Source organism: Schistocerca cancellata, chromosome 2 (genome assembly GCF_023864275.1).
Source record: "Schistocerca cancellata isolate TAMUIC-IGC-003103 chromosome 2, iqSchCanc2.1, whole genome shotgun sequence".
Taxonomy (NCBI): Eukaryota; Metazoa; Arthropoda; class Insecta; order Orthoptera; family Acrididae; genus Schistocerca; species Schistocerca cancellata.
The window spans coordinates 255,147,270-255,157,053 of NC_064627.1; positions in this window are offsets into that span (position 1 = coordinate 255,147,270).

Consider the following 9,784-nt stretch of genomic DNA (forward strand, 5'->3'; position numbering starts at 1 on the left):
GGTTCAAATGGCTCTGAGCACTATGCGACTTAACTTCTGAGGTCATCAGTCGCCTAGAACTTAGAACTAATTAAACCTAACTAACCTAAGGACATCACACACATCCATGCCCGAGGCAGGATTCGAACCTGCGACCGTAGCGGTCGCTCGGCTCCAGACTGTAGCGCCTAGAACCACACGGCCACTCCGGCCGGCCACGGTAAAATGTGTCCTCTCGTTTAAATACTTGAGAAGGGCGTCACTTTCATCCCTCTTTTTGGTCGGAGGATTTTGTTGTGCGGCTAAAACAGTTGGTTCCGATGTTTACTGACAATCAAGGGCAAGTGGTTCACACTGACTTGTTTCTGGACCGTTATCGAAAGCACTGCTGCACAGGTCGTTACTGGGTTCCACCGACACTTTACGACAGCTTTCCTTATCTTCAGCGTGCGGTATAAAATCTGAAAAAAAATGTTCCGTTTATCTTTCATACATTCTAGATATCCCAGTCTTTCCCAGTGGCTAATTCTATTCTTTTTTTGCAGCAGACGCTGTGATACCTATTTCTTTTTTTCTTTGCGTCTTGTTGTGATCATCGATCCACTGTTTAGATTAGATTAGATTAGATTAGATGGATCATGAATACGATATTTCGTAATGATGTGGAACGAGTCAAATTTTCCAATACATGACCTAATTAAGTTAATTTAACAACATACTTAAGTTAATATAACAACTTTTTCATTTTTTGTGTTTTTTATTTTTATTTTTTTATTTTTTATTTTTTTAATATATATATTTTTAAATTTATATCTAAAAATTCCTCTATGGAGTAGAAGGAGTTGTCATTCAGAAATTCTTTTAATTTCTTCTTAAATACTTGTTGGTTATCTGTCAGACTTTTGATACTATTTGGTAAGTGACCAAAGGCTTTAGTGCCAGTATAATTCACCCCTTTCTGTGCCAAAGTTAGATTTAATCTTGAATAGTGAAGATCATCCTTTCTCCTAGTATTGTAGTTATGCACACTGCTATTACTTTTGAATTGGGTTTGGTTGTTAATAACAAATATCATAAGAGAGTATATATACTGAGAAGCTACTGTGAATATCCCTAGATCCTTAAATAAATGTCTGCAGGATGATCTTGGGTGGACTCCAGCTATTATTCTGATTACACGCGTTTGTGCAATAAATACTTTATTCCTCAGTGATGAATTACCCCAAAATATGATGCCACATGAAAGCAACGATTGAAAATAGGCGTAGTAAGCTTATTTACTAAGATGTTTATCACCAAAATTTGCAATGACCCTTATTGCATAAGTAGCTGAACTCAAACGTTTCAGCAGATCATGAATAGGTTTCTTCCAATTTAATCTCTCATCAATGGACACACCAAAAATTTGGAATATTCTACCTTAGCTATATGCTTCTGATTAAGGTCTATATTTATTAATGGCGTCATACCATTCACTGTACGGAACTGTATGTACTGTGTCTTATCAAAATTCAGTGAGAGTCCATTTACAAGGAACCACTTAGTAATTTTCTGAAAGACAGTATTGACAATTTCATCAGTTAATTCTTGTTTGTCAGGTGTGATTACTATACTTGTATCATCAGCAAAGAGAACTAACATTGCCTCTTCATGAATATAGAATAGCAAGTCATTAATATATATTAAGAACAACAAAGGACCCAAGACTGACCCTTGTGGAACCCCATTCTTGATAGTTCCCCAGTTTGAGGAATGTGCTGATCTTTGCATATTATGAGAACTACTTATTTCAACTTTCTGCACTCTTCCAGTTAGGTACGAATTAAACCATTTGTGCACTGTCCCACTCATGCCACAATACTTGAGCTTGTCTAGCAGAATTTCATGATTTACACAATCAAAAGCCTTTGAGAGATCACAAAAAATCCCAATGGGTGGTGTTCGGTTATTCAGATCATTCAAAATTTGATGGTGAAAGCATATATGGCATTTTCTGTTGAAAAACCTTTCTGGAAACCAAACTGACATTGTGTTAGTACTTCATTGTTACAGATATGTGAAGCTACTCTTGAATACATTACTTTCTCAAAAATTTTGGATAAAGCTCTTAGAAGGGAGATTGGACGGTAATTGTTGACATCAGATCTATCCCCCTTTTTATGCAAAGGTATAACAATAGCATATTTGAGTCTATCAGGGAAAATGCCCTGTTCCAGAGAGCTATTACACAGGAGGCTGAGAATCTTACTTATCTGTTGAGAACAAGCTTTTAGTATTTTGCTGGAAATGCCATCAATTCCATGTGAGTTTTTGCTTTTAAGCAAGTTTATTATTTTCCCAATTTCAGAGGGAGAAGTGGGTGAGATTTCAATTGTATCAAATTGCATAGGTATGGCCTCTTCCATTAACAGCCTAGCATCTTCTAATGAACACCTGGATCCTACTACATCCAGTCTTTGGCACCCATTCACTAAAACGCAGCGTACAGCGCATTGGAGTCCTGTAGGTCAGGATGGCCTCTCACGCCTGGTGCAAGGCGTTGGCGCACTGCAAATTGCGCTTTGTCGGAAAACACCTCCACTATTTTGTCAGTGTTGAATGGACAACGCACTACGCCGGGCGCAGTTAGGTACTATGCGGCGCAAAAGTCCTGTTCTTCGGAAGGTTCAAAATGGCTCTGAGCACTATGGGACTTAACTGCTAATGTCATCAGTCCCCTAGAACGTAGAGCTACTTAAACCTAACTAACCTAAGGACATCACACACACCCATGCCTGAGGCAGGATTCGAACCTGCGACCGTAGCGATCGCGCGGTTGCAGACTGTAGCGCCTAGAACCGCTCGGCCATTTCGGCCGGCGTTCTTCGGAAGACCTCGCTTTAAGGCTTCCTCCTTTCTGTGGCAGAATTTTATGCTTTTCGCAGTAGTGTATTGTCATATATTAATGAAAAGCTCAGACTTTCCAAATTGGTTTGTTTCATGTTCTTAATTACAGAATAAAAATATAAATGTGCAGCTACTAATCCAACAGTACTTTTACATCTACATCTACATCTACAAGCCACCCAAGGGTGTGTGGCGGAGGGCACTTTACGTGCCACTGTCATTACCTCCCTTTTCTGTTCCAGTCGTGTATGCTTCGCGGGAAGAACGACTGTCTGAAAGCCTCCGTGCGCACTCGAATCTCTCTAATTTTACATTCGTGATCTCCTCGGGAGCTATAAGTAGGGGGAAGCAATATATACGATACCTCATCCATAAACGCACCCTCTCGAAACGTGGCGAGCAAGCTACACCGCGATGCAGAGCGCCTCTCTTGCAGAGTCTGCCACTTGAGTTTCCTAAACATCTCCGTAACGCTATCACGGTTACCAAATAACCCTGTGACGAAACTCCCCGCTCTTCTTTGGATCTTCCCTATCTCCTCCGTCAACCCGATGTGGTACGGATCCCACACTGATGAGCAGCACTCAAGTATAGGTCGAACGAGTGTTTTGTAAGCCACCTCCTTTGTTGATGGACTACATTTTCTAAGGACTCTCCCAATGAATCTCAACCTGGTACCCGCTTTAGCAACAATTAATTTTATATGGTCATTCCACTTCAAATCGTTCCGCACGCATACTCCCAGATATTTTACAGAAGTAACTGCTACCAGTGTTTGTTCCGCTATCACATAATCATACAATAAAGGATCCTTCTTTCTATGTATTCGCAATACATTCCATTTGTCTATGTTAAGGGTCAGTTGCCACTCCCTGCACCAAGTGCCTATCCGCTGCAGATCATCCTGCATTTCGCTTCAATTTTCTAATGCTGCAACTTCTCTCTATACTACAGCATCATCCGCGAAAAACCGCATTGAACTTCCGACACTATTTACTAGGACATTTATATATATTGTGAAAAGCAATGGTCCCATAACACTCCCCTGTGGCACGCCAGAGGTTACTTTACGTCTGTAGACGTCTCTCCATTGAGAACAACATGCTGTGTTCTGTTTGCTAAAAACTCTTCAATCCAGCCACACAGCTGGTCTGATATTCCGTAGGCTCTTACTTTGTTTATCAGGCGACAGTGCGGAACTGTATCGAACGCCTTCCGGAAGTCAAGGAAAATAGCATCTACCTGGGAGCCTGTATCTAATATTTTCTGGGTCTCATGAAAAATGAAGTGAGTTGGGTCTCACACGATCGCAGTTTCCGGAATCCATGTTGATTCCTACAGAGTAGATTCTGGGTTTCCAAAAACGACATGATACGCGAGCAAAAAACATGTTCTAAAGTTCGACAACAGATCGACGTCAGACATATAGGTCTATAGTTTTGCACATCTGCTCGACGACCCTTCTTGAAGACTGGGACTGCCTGTGCTCTTTTCCAATCATTTGGAACCTTCCGTTCCTCTAGAGACTTGCGGTACACGGCTATTAGAAGGGGGGCAAGTTCTTTCGCGTACTCTGTGTAGAATCGAATTGGCATCCCGTCAGGTCCAATGGACTTTCCTCTGTTGAGTGATTCCAGTTGCTTTTCTATTCCTTGAACACTTATTTCGATGTCAGCCATTTTTTCGTTTGTACGAGGATTTAGAGAAGGAACTGCAGTGCGGTCTTCCTCTGTGAAACAGCTTTGGAAAAAGGTGTTTAATATTTCAGCTATACGCGTGTCATCCTCTGCTTCAATGCCATCCCGGAGTGTCTGGATATGCTGTTTGGAGCCACTTACTGATTTAGCGTAAGACTAGAACTTCTTAGGATTTTCTGTCAAGTCAGTACATAAAATTTTACTTTTACGGTGTTTTGCTCATATTTCTCTTTACAGTCATCAATACATAAGAACTAATCAATAAAGTCAGATCTCGACAACATACTACGTGAACGTAAAATAACGCTGTTACGTTATTCAGAGGCACACGCTACATGAGAGGCTTTGTGCATTACGGAGATATTTACTGTTGAAATCCGGAGAGCGTACGACTCTGGAAGAGTCGGACTATTTACTAATTTGTCCTACCGACATCTTGCGAAACAGAAACGATAAAAACCCAAGAACTAACCGCTACGGTCGCAGCTTCGAATCCTGCCTCGGGCATGGATATGTGTGATGTCCTTAGGTTAGTTAGGTTTAAGTAGTTCTAAGTTCTAGGGGACTGATGACCACAGCAGTAAAGTCCCATAGTGCTCAGAGCCATTTGAACTATTTTAACCAACTAACCACTAATACGGCGGTGTATCGACAATCGTTGTTCTCATACGACATTCGCGAATGAAACAGGAAAGTGGGGCCAAGACATTTTTTTCAATTTTCTGACTAGTTTGATGCGGCCCGCCACGAATTCCTCTCCTCTGCCGACCTTTTCATCTCACAGTAGCACTTGCAACCTACGTCCTCCATTATTTGCTGAATGTATCCCAATCTCCCCTTCTTTTGTCAGTGTTTTCCATATATTCCTTTCCCCGACGATTTTACGAAGAACTTCCTCATTACTTACCTAATCAGTCCACTTTATTTCCAACATTCTTCTGTAGCACCTCATGTCAAATGTTTCGATTCTTTTATGTTCCTGTCTTTCCACAGTCCATGTCTCACTATCACACAATGCTGTGCTTCAAACGTACATTCTCAGAAATTTATTCCTCAAATTAAGACATATGTTTAATACCAGCAGATTTCTCTTGGCCAGGAACAGGGGGACTACGTAGCAGTACGAAAAGTACCCTCCGCCACTGAACTCAGTCTAGCAGCCAATGTGTTGGCCGCCGCGCTGTCAGCGAAGGCCGTGGGCTGTTGTTGGTACACAGTCGAGACGAAGGTCAGGACGCAGCAGATGTGAAGTAGTAGCGTGGGGCTGAGTCAGCAAACTCCTGTTAACGGCTAGCCGCCGCCTCTGTTTGTGACGCCCCAAGTGCCTGCAGTGCGTGATTTGCAGACTCGTACCTACACCGATAAGACTGGCGCAGCTGCAGTACTCGTTTCAATGCATCGCCTACCTCTTGCTGACAACGCAAAATAAATATGTCGAGCTGTCTGTGACGAGTGGTTCAACGCCTGTTCCATGATGGCACTTTTATAAGATTTTTCTTGAGTTATCCCCCCCCTCCCGCCCCTCCCAATTCACTATCATTACGTGTAAAAATGGAGAATGTTAAATTTGGTCTGTCCAAAAACGAGAAAACCAGCAAAAAAAAAGTCCACCAGCTTCGCAAAATTATTACTTCTAAACGAATGATGCACTCAGTGCGTAACGTGCACAGGTTATTCGTATACAAATATATTTCCATTTCAGAGATCGCATTCGTCTTGTGAGTGACGTGACTTGCCCAGTGGCGCCAAACTAGCCAGGCAAAGGGCAAGAGCGAGCCGAGTCGTTCCCTTTTAAGATCCAATACGTTCAGTTTTCAGGGAAAGTAGCAGTCGCATCAAAAACAATCTTCTCGTCTTAAGTTCGTTTACGGAAGAAAATTTATTTGCTTGGCTATTGTTCCCATGAAATAACTGGAAGCGAATCCTTCGTCTATGAACCAAACGTTTGAGGTTTTCTTTTAGAATTTGCTGTTATGTACTGTGCATCAAAGTGTGACGACCTAACAGAGTAGTGACAAGTTGTGGGGACGGAGCAAGAAATCCTATAGAAGAGATGAGAAACTACATACTAAATTATAAATTTGTATAAAAACAGAAGCTACTAGAAAAGTAAAATAATGATCGTGAGGCAGAATCATCAGACGATGATATTACCGAGAGTTCAGTAGGAATAGTTCAAATTCCATTAAGTATCAGTAACTGAACTGAACTGTTTATAATAAAACAAAACTACTTTTTTTACCAAATTTGGCTTCAATAATGAGTTCCTTATGTCAGTCCCTTTGCAGTGATATAAAAACGAAGATTTAATCTCAGTCTACACCTGCAATAACAAAGTAACGGAAAGGAGTAGGAGAAATATGAAAATTATTACAAGCATCTGTCTAAAACTTTCGCGAAGGAAAGTTGCTAAATATTGTTTTGTAAGGAAAAATAGCTCTCTTAGGTTCCTTAGGGTATGTTTGTAACCTAGTTAATAAACGAATAAGGTATGGACGACATAAATGCTTACATCATTTGCGTAGCAATGAGAATACGAAAACTGAGTGCGACATTTAATAATGTGCTGTGCTTAATATTCACAGTAAAACGAATTAATTTATATGATGTAATAGAAGCTTAGTGCCTATGGGACTATTTTAATTAAAGTACTGTTGCGCCTTAAACGCTTTTTCGGACTGTGTTTGTTTGTGCATAAAAATAGAAATAAAAGAAATTGCAAGACATCTCGTGCAAGCTGAAAATGTGATTGTGGTTGTCTCAAACCGTGTAGTGGAGATGGAGTTGATATTTTGATGGTAAGGTTATTAGTCTGACAACCATTGCTGAGAAAGTGGAGCCAGCAGATTTTTGAAGGTTCTTCAAGAGTATCGATTGTTTCCTACTATGACTAACCAGTAAATCCAACAGATGTTTGAAACAGTCAATAAATTTTTAGTTTATGTTCATTTTATACTGCTGTTGATATTCTGATATGGTCTGTTTTTATTTCTGTTCCATCATTTACTTAAAACTCAAGAATTAAATACTGAAAGCCTTATACTGTTTCAGTGATGCTGTGAGACATCTGAAAATGTAATAAATTAACATTATCTTTGCCATTAAAACATCCATGTACCTACGATTTAGTATAAAAGGAGCTACAGACTTCAGCCAAAAGTTATTCCCCCCTCTTTCGCGAGACTATTATATCGTTTAGCTGTTATGGTTAAGTTGACGATCAATTGAAATATAGTACGCATAAATGTAATTAACGACGTATACTGAGCTTCCAGTGTCGTCAAATCAGTTTTTAGAATGAGATTTTCACTCTGCAGCGGAGCGTGCGCTGATATTAAACTTCCTGGCAGATTAAAACTGTGTGCCCGACCGACACTCGAACCCGGGACCTTTGCGCTTCGCGGGCAAGTGCTCAACCATCTGAGCTACCGAAGCACGACTGACAGATGGTACTCACAGCTTTACTTCTGCAACTATCTCGTCTCCTACCTTCCAAACTTAACAGAAGCTCTCCTGCGAATCGTGCAGAACTAGCACTCCTGAAAAAAAGTATATAGCGGAGACATGGCTTAGCCACAGCCTGGGGGATGTTTCCAGAATGAGATTTTCACTCTGCAGCGGAGTGTGCGCTGATATGAAACTTCCTGGCAGATTAAAGTTGTGTGCCCGACCGAGACTCGAACTCGGGACCTTTGCCTTTTGCGGGCAAGTGCTCTACAATCTGAGCTACCGAAGCACGACTCACACACGCTACTCACAGCTTTACTTCTGCCAGTTCGCAGGAGAGCTTCTGTAAAGTTTGGAAGGTAGGAGACGAGATACTGGCAGAAGTACAGCTGTGAGTACCGGCCGTTAGTCGTGCTTCGGTGGCTCAGATGGTAGAGCACTTGCCCGCGAAAGGCAAAGGTCCCGAGTTCGAGTCTCGGTCGGGCACACAGTTTTAAACTGCCAGAAAGTTTCATATCAGCGCACACTCCGCTGCAGAGGGAAAATCTCATTCTGGAAACATCTCCCAGGCTGTGGCTAAGCCATGTCTCCGCTATATCCTTTCTTTCAGGAGTGCTAGTTCTGCAAGGTTCGCAGGAGAGCTTCTGTAAAGTTTGGAAGGTAGGAGACGAGATACTGGCAGAAGTAAAGCTGTGAGTACCGGCCGTGAGTCGTGCTTCGGTAGCTCAGATGGTAGAGCAGTTGCCCGCGAAAGGCAAAGGTCCCGAGTTCGAGTCTCGGTCGGGTACACAGTTTTAATCTGCCAGGAAGTTTCAAATCAGTTTTTGTTTTAGAAATTCTTACTATAAGACTTTAAAATAACTATTGAGAATAGTGTAGATGTGGTACAGGCTTTCACATCTAAGGTCTAAACCAGTGAAATAATTGCTTCACAGCACGAATTGTCTTCAGCGATTTCTACATGTTTAATTATACTTCTCAATTTGGTTACATTATTTTACTTGTTTATTAAACTACAATGATAAATATTAACAATATCAAGTAAAAATAGGCAGGTACTGGTAGATGGGAACAATGGCAGGAGGGTGTCCACAATGAGGAAATCAAAGAAAAACTGGGGATGAACTCTATAGATGTAGCAGTCAGGACAGGCATGGGAGAAGCAAGGTTACCCAAGAGACTCATGGATTCAGCAGTAGCGGGTAGGAGGAGTCGGGGCAGACCGAGGAGAAGGTACCTGGATTCGGTTAAGAATGATTTTGAAGTAATAGGTTTAACATCAGAAGAGGCACCAATGTTAGCACTGAATAGGGGGTCATGGAGGAACTGTATAAGGGGGGCTATGCTCCAGACTGAACGCTGAAAGGCATAATCAGTCTTAAATGATGATGATGATGATGATGATGAAGTAAAAAAAGGTGGAGTTCCAAATTTTGAAAAATTTTCAGAAAAGAAATTTAATGCTTTTTCGTTTTTCTAAGAGTCTGACGCACATGAGGGACGAACGTTGTATGTGTCCCATAACAACAGTTGAAATGATACACACATTAATATGTGGACATGAAAAATTTTCAGAAAAGAAAGTTAATGCTTTTTCGTTTTTCTGAGAGTCTGACGCACATGAGGGACGAACGTTGTATGTGTCCCATAACAACAGTTGAAATGATACACAAATTAACATGTGGACATAATTACATAACATACTCTCACATCATAAACATAATTTTTCACGACAAAATGGAAGTTATACGTAGTAAGGTTGGCTAAAGGTGTTT